Source organism: Balaenoptera ricei, chromosome 2 (genome assembly GCF_028023285.1).
Source record: "Balaenoptera ricei isolate mBalRic1 chromosome 2, mBalRic1.hap2, whole genome shotgun sequence".
NCBI lineage: Eukaryota > Metazoa > Chordata > Mammalia > Artiodactyla > Balaenopteridae > Balaenoptera > Balaenoptera ricei.
Genome location: NC_082640.1, coordinates 86,397,713 through 86,411,807, shown reverse-complemented (window position 1 = coordinate 86,411,807; position 14,095 = coordinate 86,397,713).

Below are 14,095 nucleotides of genomic sequence, written 5' to 3'. Positions count from 1 at the left end.
TATTAATATATTCTGGGAATGGGATAATATTGAGCACTAAAAAAGTAAGCTATCAAGCCATATAAAGAGATGGGAATTCTTTTTTTTTTTCTTTTGAAATATAGGTGATTTTCTTTATTTTGAAATGTAAATTTTATTGGAGTATAGTTGATTTACAATGTTGTGTTCATTTCAGCTGCACAGCAAGTGATTCAGTTACACATATGCATATATTCATTCTTTTTCAGATTCTTTTCTGATAACGGTATTCCCAGAATACTGAGTAGAGCTCCCTGTGCTATACAGTAGGTCCTTGTTGCTTATCTGTTATATATAGTAGTATTCGTATGTTTACCCCAAGCTCCTGATTTATCCCTACCCCCCACCTCTCCCCTTTGGTAACCATAAGTTTGTTTTCCAAGTCTGTGAGTCTGCCTCTCTTTTGTAAGTTAGTTCATTTGTATCAATTTTTAGCTTCCACCTAGAAGTGATATCATCCAATATTTGTCTTACTCTGTCTGACTTACTTCACTTAGTACAATCATCTCTAGGTCCATCCATGTTACTGCAACTGGCATTATTTTCTTCTATTTTATGGCTGAGTCATATTCCATTATATATATGTATCACATATTCTTTACCTATATTCATATGTTGATGGACGTTTTGGTTGCTTCCATGTCTTCGTTATTGTAAAGAGTGTTGCAGTGAACATTGGGGAAGATGTGTCTTTTCGATTTATGCTTTCCTCCAGATATGCACACAGGAGTGAACTTGCTGGATCATCTGGTATCTCTATTTTATTTTATTTTACTTCATTTCATTTCAATTTCCATTTTTTGGGAATAGAGTTGATTTACAATGTTGTGTTACTTTCTGCTGCACAGCACAGTGAAGCAGTTATACATATATCCAATCCTTTTTGGATTCCTTTCCCATACAGGTCATTACAGAGTATTGAGTAGAGTTCCCTGTGCTATACAGTAAGCCCTTATTTGTTATCTCTTTTATATATAGTGGTGAGTATATGTCAATCCCAATTTCCAGTTTATCCCTCCCACCTCCCCTTACTCTGGTAACCTCCATTCTGTGCTCCCTAGTGGCTGTTACCAATTGGCATTGCCACCAATAGCATAGAATTGGTGGCGCAGTGGTTAAGAATCTGCCTGCCAGTTCAGGGGACACAGGTTCGAGCCCTGGCCCGGGAAGATCTCACATGCCACAGAACAAGTAAGCCCGTGCACCACAACTACTCAGTCTGCGCTCTAGAGCCCACGAGCCACAACTACTGAAGCCTGTGTGCCTACAGCTTGTGCTCCACAACAAGAGAAGCCACCACAAAGAGAAGGCTTCGTACCACAACGATGAGTAGCCCCCGCTTGCTGCAACTATAGAAAAGACGCGCGCAGCAACGAAGACCCAACGCAGATTAAAAAAAAAAAAATAAGTAGTAGGTTTCTCTTTTTTCCACACCCTCTGAACCACTTCTTGTTTGTAGACATTGTGATGATGGCTATTCTGAGTGGTTCCAGGTGATACTTCTTTGTACATCTGATTTGCATTTGTCTAACATAAAGCAATGGTGAGTATCTTCATATGTGCTTTTTTTTTTTGAACAGTGTCAGTAAGATTTATCCCTTGAAAAAGGGTTATTGAAAGGTTGCCTTGTTTTGAAGTCTACTTCGATTACCTACCCCAAGACATTTTTTGAGGGCTGTTGTCATTTAGAGCTCCCCAGGCATTGTGAATATGAAGTGCGTATAAGGTCCAGTTTTAGAATTGTTGTTATGGGAAACAGAAGGCGGCAGGATTTCTACTGTCCCTCTCTGGTTACTGACACAACCTTAGATGTAGGGCAAGTCCTGTTCTTGGGTATTAAATTAGAGTGGAATGTGCCTGACCAAACATGTAAGGGCTTCTGTCCCATTCCTTCTTCCCCCTTACCCTTCATCCCCCGAACAAGTATAAACCCCTGCAAAATCACCTGTTGAGGGTGCTGTCTTGTAGAGTGGGATGACCCTTACGAAGGAGTCGGGAGGTCGGAACCCAAACACCAGGATATGTTGAGAGCAGGTGATTTTCCAAATGTCATCCAGCCCAGAGAGTCCACCATCCTTTGGGTGTCAGAGGGTTGGTTTAGTAGTATGAGGGCACACTTAGATCTGGAGATAGTGATCCCATGCAGAGGGGACCAGGTACTACATGTTCAAGGGGGGCGAATTAGCTGGCATATCCTCCCGAGGTCCTCAGGCCCACAACAGTCCAGCCTTGGGACCAAATTGTGTCTGTGTCCAGGGATGTGACACTAGTACGTTCACTGCGACTAAACAAATTTAGTGATCATTTTTCTTTAATTTAATTTAATTTTAAATTTATAATGGAGTATATAGTTGATTTATCATGTTGTGTTCATTTTTGACATACACCAACATGATTCATTTATACAGAGATAACTATATATTCTTTTTAGAATTATTTTCCTATTGAGGTTACTAAAGGGTGTTGAGAAGAGTTCCAAGTGCTCTACAGCAGGTCCATGTTGATTACAAGTTTTCTCTCTGTAAATATGTATATACTAACTCCAACCTCATGATTTATGCCTCCAACACACCTTTCCAGTTTGGTAACCATAAGTTTGTGTTCTAAGTCTGGGACTGTGTTTCTGTGTTGTAAGATAGTACCTTTCTATCAATTTTTAGATTCCACCGATAAGTAATATCATATGATATTTTTCATTGCCTGATTTATGACACTTAGTATGAATGTATGTAGGTCCTTCTGAGTGGCCCGAAATGGCCTTATTTCATTCATTTCATGGCTGAGTAATATTCCATTGTACATATCTACCATAATTTCTTTATCCATTCTTCCTTCCAAGGACTTTTAGGTAGCTTCCGAGTAGAGGCTCTTGTAAACAGGGCTGCATAAATTTTAGAGTGCCTGGGTCCTGTCCATTTACGTTTTTTTCCAAGATACAGGCCCAGGAGTGGAAGCGCCATATGCTCTGAAGCTCTGGTTTTTAGATTTTTAAGGAATCACCACCCACTTCTCCAGAGTGGCTGTTAGCAAGTTACATTCCCACCATCAGCTTGTCAGGGTTCCCTTTTCTCCACGCCCTGTCCTGCATTTCAGGTTTTACAGTTTGTGAGGTTGGCCATTCCGACTGGTGCGAAGTGATATCTCTTTGTAGTATTAATTTACATTGCCCGCCTGTTTTGTTGGCCAAAAATGGAGTAAGGGTTTTTCCTGAATAGATTAAGGAATAACGCATACGGCCTTTTTGGCAAACTGCATCATTGGCGATGTTCAGCAGCTTTGCATGTGCTTTAATGACGAGTGCAAACTACCCCTTGAAATCCCTTTCCTGCAATTCTGCCTTGCTTACAAGGCCTTTACGAATACTTGGCTCAAGAAATGACTCCATTAGAGGTGTCAATAACAACCCTGCATGTTTGTGAATTGCAGTGCCCCTGAGCACCGGTTTTCAACTTGTTTAGGGAAGCAGACACAAAGGGACAGGATTTCTACAGACCCATTCCAGTTACTGGGGCACCTGAAGGATAGGGGATTTCTTCTTCCAGGTAGGAAACTAGAGTGGCATATGCCTGTCCAAACATCTAAGGCTTGTGTCTCATTCCATCCCGCCATTCCCCTTCTTCACCGGAAAATTCCAAGCCGTGCAAAACCGGCTGTTGAGTGTGCTGCCTTCCCAAAGTGGGGAGACTCTAAGGAAAGGAGCTGGGGAACCCGAATACCAGGAGACGTGGAGATGAGGTGACTTTTCCAAACTCTTCCCGATCAGACGGTGTACCATCCTCTGGATGTGCCATGCATGTTTTAGCTGTAGGAAGGGTCCCCTGCACCTGGAGGTATGGGACCCATGGAATGGGGGCCAAGCAGTATTACTGGAAAAGCGCGGCATTTGCTGTCCCATCCTCACGAAGCCTCTCAGACCAACGAGTGTAGAGCCTTAGGTCCCATCCAGCTCTGTGTCTAGATATGGTCAGTCCAGGTTGCATCACAGCCCTTGAACAAATTTTGTAAGAATTTCTCTCTCTCTCACTGTCTTTATTTTGTTCTTGTTATTTAATTTTATAATGGGGTATAGCTGATTTTCAATACTGTGTTTCTTCCTGCTCTACATCTATCCACTTGATTCACTTAAAGAGAGACATCAATAAATTCTTTTACAGATTCTTACCAGTCTTATATATCCTTTTCTGGTGACAACAGTGTGCTGAGTCCAGCTCTTTGAGCTATAGAGTAGGTCCTGTCGAATACCTATTTTGTTTATGGAACCGTATCTGTGCTAATTTCAACCTCCTGGTTTATGCATCACCCCGCCCCACCTTTCTCCTTTAGCAGCCATAAGTGTGTTTTCTAAATGTGTGACTCCGTTTCTGTTTTGTAATGGCGTTCATGTGAAGGCATTTTTAGATACTATCTATAAGTGATACCTTATGATAAGTCTCTTTTTATGTCTGACTTATGTCACTTAGAATGATCGTACCTCAGTCTCCACGAGTTGCTGCCACTGGCCTTATTTCATTGATTTAATTGCTGAGTAATATCCCATTGTACATAAGTACCACATCTTCTTTATCCATTTTTTCCTTCCAAGGACATGTAAGTTGTACCCAAATCGAGACATTTCTAAACAGAGCAGCCCTAAACTTTGGGGTGCCTGTGTCTTGTCGATTTTTTGGTTTTCCCAAGATATACGCCCATGAGGGGAAATGCTGTATGCTCTGTAGCTCTGTTTTTTAGAAGTTTTAAGATACAGCATACACTTCTCAAGAGTGGCCGGTGGCAATTTACATCCCGCCGATCAGCATAACAATGGCTCCCTTTTCTCCATGGCCTGTCCTGCATTTCTGGGTTTTACACTTTTTCAGCATGGGCCTTTTGACCAATGCGAAGTGAGACATTTTTGTAATGCTGATTTGCATTGCCCGCTTGTTTAGTTGACCAAAAAGAGCATCTGCGTTTTTTCCAAAATTTATTCAGGAAAGAACATAGACGCCCTTTTTGGCCAACAGCATCATTGTCGAAGTTCTGCGGAATTTCATGTGCTTTAAAGGCGAGTCCAATCTACCTGTGAAAAACTGTTTCCTGCAATTCTGTCTTGCTTTGAAATCCTCTTCGTTGCCTTACCTCAATACATTTTTGGACGAGAGTGATCATTTATAACTCTGCAGATTTGTGAATTGCCGTGCTCCTGAGCTCCATTCTCCAAATCGCTTTTTTGGGAGCTGGCCGCAAACCCGCAGGATTGCTTCAGGCCCTATTCTGGTTCCGGGGGGCAGGCTGAGCCTGTGGTTAATTCTTCTTCCTGATGGGAAATTACGGTGACCTGTGCCTGTCCCAACACCTAGAGCTAGCCTCTCATGGGTTGCCCCTCTTCCCGTTCATCCTCAGGACAAATTGCAACCTGTACAAAACAGGAGGTTAAAGGTGCTGATTCTCCAAGCAGGGAGATTGTTAGTCAAGTGGCTGGAATGGCGAACCCGAGCACCAGGAGATGAGAAATGACCTGCGTTTCAGAAGCGTGTCCCGATCACACTGTATACCATCCACTGGGTTTCCCATGCATTTTTTCGCTGTAGGAAGATTCCCTTGAAGCTGGAGATTTGGGACCCATAGAATGGGTATCACGCAGTATTACTTTAAAGCGTCTGCGTTTGCTCACCCAACCTCACCAATCCTCTCAGCCCCAAGAGTGTCCAGCCTTATGTCTAATCCAGCTGTGGGTCTAGATATGGTCAATCCAGGTTTCTTCACTGCCCCTGAACGAAGTTTGTACGAATTTCTCTCTCTTTCACTCTTTGTTGGTTTTTTTTTTTGTAATTTATGTTTATAATGGGGTTTGGCTGATTTTCACTGCTGTGTTTATGCTGCTTTACACCCACTTGATTAAGTTACAGACAGATATCAATACATAGGTTTTAAGATTCTTACTAGTCAGATATATTCTTGTGCGGTGAATAGGGGATGTTGTGCCAGGTTCACTGAGCAAGGAGTAGGTCTTGTCTGCAACATATTTGGTTTATGGAACGGTGTCTGTGCTAATATAAAACCATTGTTTTATGCCTCATCCCACCTCATCTTTCCCGTTCAGCAGCCATAGTGTGATTTCGAAATGTGTGACTCTGTTCTGTTTTGTAAATCAGGTCATGTGTAGCGATTTTTACTTTCCCTCTATAAGTGATATCTTATGATAAGTGTCTTTTTCTGTGTGACTTATTTCACTTAGAATCATCGTACCTAAATCCACTCATCCTGCAGCTACTAGCCTTATGTCACTGATTTCATGGCTGAGTGATATCCCGTTGTACATAAGTACCACAACTTCTTTATCCATTTTTCTCTTTTCTGGCATATTTAAGTTGTACTGAAGTGGAGGTTCTTGTAGACAGAGCAGCCCTAAGTTTTGGGGTGCCTGTGTCTTGTCGATTTTTAATTTTCCCATTTTATACGCCCACGAGTGGAAGTGCCCTATGCTCTCTAGCTGTGTTTTTTAGATGATTTTGGAAACACCATACACTTCTCCAGAGTAGCCGTTAGCAATTTACATCCCGCCCATCAGCGTAACAAGGCTCCCTTTTCTCCCTGGCCTGTCCTGCATTTCTGGTTTCTACACTTTTTTAGGTTGGCCCCTTTGACCCGTGGCAAGTGAGACATCTTTGTAGGGCTGATTTGCATTTCCGGATTGCTTGGTTGGCCAAAAAGGGCGTATGCTTTTTTTCCTGAATATATTCAGGAAAAAACGCATACGCCCTTTTTGGCCAAGTGCATCATTGTCGACGTTTTGCCGCTTTCATGTGCTCTAAAGGCGATTCGTATCTACCTCCTTAAATCTGGGGGCTTTTTCCCGCACGTTCCTCTCTAATATACAACCTCGGAACACTACCTCCAGGAAGACTCTGTTGCCCTAGTAACAAGGGTTGAGAACGTAATAATGCTGCCGTCTTGTGGCTGTTTCTCACAACAGCAGCTTTAAACCCAGTGCTAATGGTTGCCTAATAGTCACAAGGACTGCAGGGCTGTAAATGACACCTCCCCTCAAAAAATGCCCTGGGGTACGGAATAGGCAAGAAAATTCAACACATGACCAATTTTTCAAGAAGTCAATATGAAGAGAGAAGTTGTACTCACTCTAAAAAAAAAAAGAGGAAAAGAAAAGAAGGACATGCCTAAAGCTCAGTGTAAGGAATTATTAGCCACATGCAAATCCAACCTCCAAAAAGGTTTCAGCTCACACCAGTCAAATGACCATCAGCAAAACGTCTACAAACTATAAATGCTGAAGGGGTTTTAGAGAACTCTGTACCTTCTAGCAGCTGGTGGGATGTAAAGTGGTAACAGCACTAACAAAAACTGAATGGAGCTGCTTTATAAGGTAAAAATTGAGCTACCAGATGATGTGGCAGGGCACCTTTTGGGCCTATAATCTAAGACCACCAGAATCGGAAAGACAGAGGCAGGCAAATGTGCACTGCAGCAATATTGAAATAGCCAAGACATGGAAGCAAAAAAAAGGTCCATAAACAGATGAATTGACAAAGAAGAAGTGGTATATGTACAGAATGGAATAGTAGCCTCGGGAAGAAAACGAAGAGTGCCGTTTTCAGGATTAAAAATGAGCCTAGAAATAATCATATTAGGTAAAGTAAGTGAAAAGGGAATGACAAATATCCTATGATATCATTTATACAAGTTATCCTAAGATTGCTACCAATGAACATACGTCCACAGAAAAAGACACTCCCAGACGTATAAAACAAACTAATGGTTAACGAAAATGAATGGTGGAAGGATGGAAAAATTAGGATTATGGGGCTAACCTAAATAGGCTAATGTATGTTAAATGTATATAAACACTTAACATATGAACTATATAAATTTCCGGCAATTCAGCCTTGCTTTGAAATCCTCTTCGTTGCCTTCCTTCAGTATATTTTTGGACGAGAGTTAACATTTATAACTCTAAAGGATTGTGAATTGCAGTGCCCCTGAACTCCATTTTTCAACTCGCTTTTTTGGAAGCTGACAGCAAAACCGCAGGATTGCTTAAGGCCCTATTCTGGTTCCGTGGAGCAGGCTGAGCCTGTTGTTAATTCTCCTTGTGATGGATAATTAGAGTGACCTATACCTGTCCCAACACCTAGAGCTAGCCTCTCATGGGTTGCCCCTCATCCCATTCATCCTCAGGACAAACTGCAACCTGTACGAAACAGGAGGTTAAAGGAGCTGATTCTCCAAGTGGAGAGATTGTTAGTAAAACGGCTGAAATGGCGAACTCGAGCACAAGGAGATGAGAAATGAGGTGCGTTTCAGAAACCTTTCTCGATCACACTGTATACCATCCACTGGGTTTCCCATGCATTTTTTCGCTGTAAGAAGATTCCCTTGAACCTGGAGATTTGGGACCCATTGAATGGGTACCACGCACTATTATTTTAAAGGGTAGGCCTTTCCGCACCCAACCTCACCAAACCTATCAGCCCCAAGAGTGTCCAGCCTTATATCTAATCCAGCTGTGGGTCTTGATATGGTCCATACAGGTTGCTTCACTGCCCCTGAACGAACTTTGAACGAGTTTCTCTCTCTTTCACTGGCTTTGTTTCACGGGTTTTTAAAAGTAATTGATTTGTATAATGGGGTTTAGCTGCTTTTCACTTCTGTGGTTATGCCGCTTTTCACCCACTTCACTCACTTACAGAGAGATATAAATACATAGGTTTTAAGATTCTTACTAGTCAGATATATTCTTGGGCGATGAATAGGGCGTGTTGAGTCCAGTTCACTGAGCAAGGAGTAGGTCTTGTCTATTACATATTGGGTTTATGGAACGCTATCTGAGCTACTTTGAAACCCTTGTTTTATGCATCACCCCACCTCACCTTTCCCGTTAAGCAGCCCTAGTGTGTTTTCTAAACGTGTGACTCTGACCTGTTATGTAATTCAGTTCAAGGGTAGCGGTTTTTACATTCCCTCTATAAGTGATATCTTATGATAAGTGTCTTTTTCTGTGTGACTTATTTCACTTAGAATCGTCGTACCAAATCCACTCATCATGCTGCTACTAGCCTTATGACGTTGATTTCATGGCTGAGTGATATTCCATTGTACAAAAGGACCACAACTTCTTTATCCATTCTTGTCTTTCCTGGGATATTTAAGGTGTAAGGAATTGGAGGTTCTTGTCAACAGAGCAGCCCTAAACTTTGGGGTGCCTGTGTCTTGCTGATTTTTAGTTTTCCCAATTTATACGCCCATGAGTGGAAGTGCCCTATGCTCTCTAAGCTGAGTTTTTTAGATGTTTCAGGACACGCCGTACACTTCTCCAGAGTGGCTGTTGGCAATTTACATCCCGCACATCAGCGTAGCAAGGCTCCCATTTCTCCATGGCCTATCCTGCATTTCTGGTTTTGACACTTTATTCAGCCTGGCCCTTTTGACCGATGGGAAGCAAGACTTCTTTGTAGCGCTGATTTGCCTTTCCAGGTTGCTTGGTTGGCCAAAAAGGGCGTATGCGTTTTTTCCTGAATATATTCAGGAAAAAACGCATACGCCCTTTTTGGCCAAGGGCATCATTGTCGAGGTTTTGCCGCTTTTCCTGTGCTTTAAAGGCGATTCGAATCTACCTCCTGAAATCTGTTTCCTGCATTTCTGCCTTGCTTTCAAATCCTCTTCGTTGCCTTCCCTCAATATATTTGTGGACGAGAGTTATCATTTCTAAGTCTGCAGGTTTGTGAATTGCAGTGCCCCTGAGCTCCATTTTTCAACTCGCGTTCTTGGGAGCTGGCCGCAAAAGCGCAGGATTGCTTCAGGCCCTATTCTGGCTCCGGGCGGCAAGCTGAGCCTGAGGTTAATTCTTCTTCCTGATGGGAAAATAGAGTGACCTGTGCCTGTCCCAACACCTAGAGCTAGTCTCTCATTGGTTCCCCCTCTTCCCGTTCTTCCTCAGGACAAATTGCAACCTGTTCGGAACAGGAGGTTAAAGGTGCTGATTCTCCAAGCAGGGAGATTGCTAGTATAGCAGCTGGAATGGCGAACCGGAGCACAAGGAGATGAGAAATGAGGTGCGATTTAGAAACCATTCCCGATCACACGGTGTACCATCTTCGGGGTTTCTCATGCATGTTTTCGATGTAGGAAGATGCCCTTGAACCTGGAGATTTGGGACCCATGGGATGGGTACCACGCAGTATTACTTTAAAGGGTCTGCGTTTGCTCACCCAACCTCATCAAACCTCTCAGCCCCAAGAGTGTCCACCCTTATGTCTCATCCATCTGTGGGTCTACATATGGTCAATCCAGGTTGCATCACAGCCCCTGAACGAATTTTGTCAGAATTTCTCTCTCTTTCACTGTCTTTGTTTCACGGGTTTTTAAAAGTAATTGATTTGTATAATGGGGTTTAGCTGCTTTTCACTGCTGTGGTTATGCCGCTTTTCACCGACTTCACTCACTTACAGAGAGATATCAATACATAGGTTTTAAGATTCTTACTAGTCAGATATATTCTTGGGCGATGAATAGGGCGTGTTGAGTCCAGTTCACTGAGGAAGGAGTAGGTCTTGTCTATTACATATTGGGTTTATGGAACGCTATCTGAGCTACTTTGAAACCCTTGTTTTATGCATCACCCCACCTCACCTTTCCCGTTAAGCAGCCCTAGGGTGTTTTCTAAACGTGTGACTCTGACCTGTTATGTAATTCAGTTCAAGGGTAGCGGTTTTTACATTCCCTCTATAAGTGATATCTTATGACAAGTGTCTTTTTCTGTGTGACTTATTTCACTTAGAATTGTCGTACCCAAATCCACTCATCATGCTGCTACTAGGCTTATGACGTTGATTTCATGGCTGAGTGATATTCCATTGTACATAAGGACCACAACTTCTTTATCCATTCTTGTCTTTCCTGGGATATTTAAGGTGTAACAAAGTGGAGGTTCTTGTCAACAGAGCAGCCCTAAACTTTGGGGTGCCTGTGTCTTGCTGATTTTTAGTTTTCCCAATTTATACGCCCATGAGTGGAAGTGCCCTATGCTCTCTAAGCTGAGTTTTTTAGATGTTTCAGGACACACCGTACACTTCTCCAGAGTGGCTGTTGGCAATTTACATCCCGCCCATCAGCGTAGCAAGGCTCCCATTTCTCCATGGCCTGTCCTGCATTTCTGGTTTTGACACTTTATTCAGCCTGGCCCTTTTGACCGATGGGAAGCGAGACTTCTTTGTAGCGCTGATTTGCCTTTCCAGGTTGCTTGGTTGGCCAAAAAGGGCGTATGCGTTTTTTCCTGAATATATTCAGGAAAAAACGCATACGCCCTTTTTGGCCAAGGGCATCATTGTCGAGGTTTTGCCGCTTTTCCTGTGCTTTAAAGGCGATTTGAATCTACCTCCTGAACTCTGTTTCCTGCAATTCTGCCTTGTTTTCAAATCCTCTTCGTTGCCTTCCCTCAATATATTTGTGGACGAGAGTTATCATTTCTAATTCTGCAGGTTTGTGAATTGCAGTGCCCCTGAGCACCATTTTTCAACTCGCTTTCTTGGGAGCTGGCCGCAAAAGCTCAGGATTGCTTCAGGCCCTATTCTGGCTCCTGGCGGCAGGCTGAGCCTGTGGTTAATTCTTCTTCCGGATGGGAAAATAGAGTGACCTGTGCCTGTCCCAACACCTAGAGCTAGTCTCTCATTGGTTCCCCCTCTTCCCGTTCATCCTCAGGACAAATTGCAACCTGTTCGGAACAGGAGGTTAAAGGTGCTGATTCTCCAAGCAGGGAGATTGCTAGTATAGCGGCTGGAATGGCGAACCGGAGCACAAGGAGATGAGAAATGAGGTGCATTTTAGAAACCATTCCCGATCACACGGTGTACCATCTTCGGGGTTTCTCATGCATGTTTTCGATGTATGAAGATGCCCTTGAACCTGGAGATTTGGGACCCATGGGATGGGTACCACGCAGTATTACTTTAAAGGGTCTGCGTTTGCTCACCCAACCTCACCAAACCTCTCAGCCCCAAGAGTGTCCACCCTTATGTCTCATCCATCTGTGGGTCTACATATGGTCAATCCAGGTTGCATCACAGCCCCTGAACGAATTTTGTCAGAATTTCTCTCTCTTTCACTGTCTTTGTTTCACGGGTTTTTAAAAGTAATTGATTTGTATAATGGGGTTTAGCTGCTTTTCACTGCTGTGTTTATGCCGCTTTTCACCCACTTCACTCACTTACAGAGAGATATAAATACATAGGTTTTAAGATTCTTACTAGTCAGATATATTCTTGGGCGGTGAATAGGGCGTGTTGAGTCCAGTTCACTGAGCAAGGTGTAGGTCTTGTCTATTACATATTGGGTTTATGGAACGCTATCTGAGCTAATTTGAAACCCTTGTTTTATGCATCACCCCACCTCACCTTTCCCGTTAAGCAGCCCTAGTGTGTTTTCTAAACGTGTGACTCTGACCTGTTATGTAATTCAGTTCAAGGGTAGCGGTTTTTACATTCCCTCTATAAGTGATATCTTATGATAAGTGTCTTTTTCTGTGTGACTTATTTCACTTAGAATCGTCGTACCCAAATCCACTCATCATGCTGCTCCTAGCCTTATGACGTTGATTTCATGGCTGAGTGATATTCCATTGTACATAAGGACCACAACTTCTTTATCCATTCTTGTCTTTCCTGGGATATTTAAGGTGTAACAAAGTGGAGGTTCTTGTCAACAGAGCAGCCCTAAACTTTGGGGTGCCTCTGTCTTGCTGATTTTTAGTTTTCCCAATTTATACGCCCATGAGTGGAAGTGCCCTATGCTCTCTAAGCTGAGTTTTTTTAGATGTTTCAGGACACACCGTACACTTCTCCAGAGTGGCTGTTGGCTATTTACATCCCGCCCATCAGCGTAGCAAGGCTCCCATTTCTCCATGGCCTGTCCTGCATTTCTGGTTTTGACACTTTATTCAGCCTGGCCCTTTTGACCGATGGGAAGCGAGACTTCTTTGTAGCGCTGATTTGCCTTTCCAGGTTGCTTGGTTGGCCAAAAAGGGCGTATGCGTTTTTTCCTGAATATATTCAGGAAAAAACGCATACGCCCTTTTTGGCCAAGGGCATCATTGTCCAGGTTTTGCCGCTTTTCCTGTGCTTTAAAGGCGATTCGAATCTACCTCCTGTAATCTGTTTCCTGTAATTCTGCCTTGCTTTCAAATCCTCTTCGTTGCCTTCCCTCAATATATTTGTGGACGAGATTTATCATTTCTAAGTCTGCAGTTTTGTGAATTGCAGTGCCCCTCAGCACCATTTTTCAACTCGCATTCTTGGGAGCTGGCCGCAAAAGCGCAGGATTGCTTCAGGCCCTATTCTGGCTCCGGGCGGCAGGCTGAGCCTGTGGTTAATTCTTCTTCCTGATGGGAAAATAGAGTGACCTGTGCCTGTCCCAACACCTAGAGCTAGTCTCTCATTGCTTCCCCCTCTTCCCGTTCATCCTCAGGACAAATTGCAACCTGTACGGAACAGGAGGTTAAAGGTGCTGATTCTCCAAGCAGGGAGATTGCTAGTATAGCGGCTGGAATGGCGAACCGGAGCACAAGGAAATGAGAAATGAGGTGCGTTTTAGAAACCTTTCCCGATCACACGGTGTACCATCTTCTAGGTTTCTCAGGCATGTTTTCGATGTAGGAAGATGCCCTTGAACCTGGAGATTTGGGACCCATGGGATGGGTACCACGCAGTATAACTTTCAAGGGTCTGCGTTTGCTCACCCAACCTCACCAAACCTCTCAGCCCCAAGAGTGTCCAGCCTTATGTCTCATCCATCTGTGGGTCTACATATGGTCAATCCAGGTTGCATCACAGCCCCTGAACGAATTTTGTCAGAATTTCTCTCTCTTTCACTGTCTTTGTTTCACGGGTTTTTAAAAGTAATTGATTTGTATAATGGGGTTTAGCTGCTTTTCACTGCTGTGGTTATGCCGCTTTTCACCCACTTGACTCACTTACAGAGAGATATAAATACATAGGTTTTAAGCTTCTTACTAGTCAGATATATTCTTGGGCGATGAATAGGGCGTGTTGAGTCCAGTTCACTGAGGAAGGAGTAGGTCTTGTCTATTACA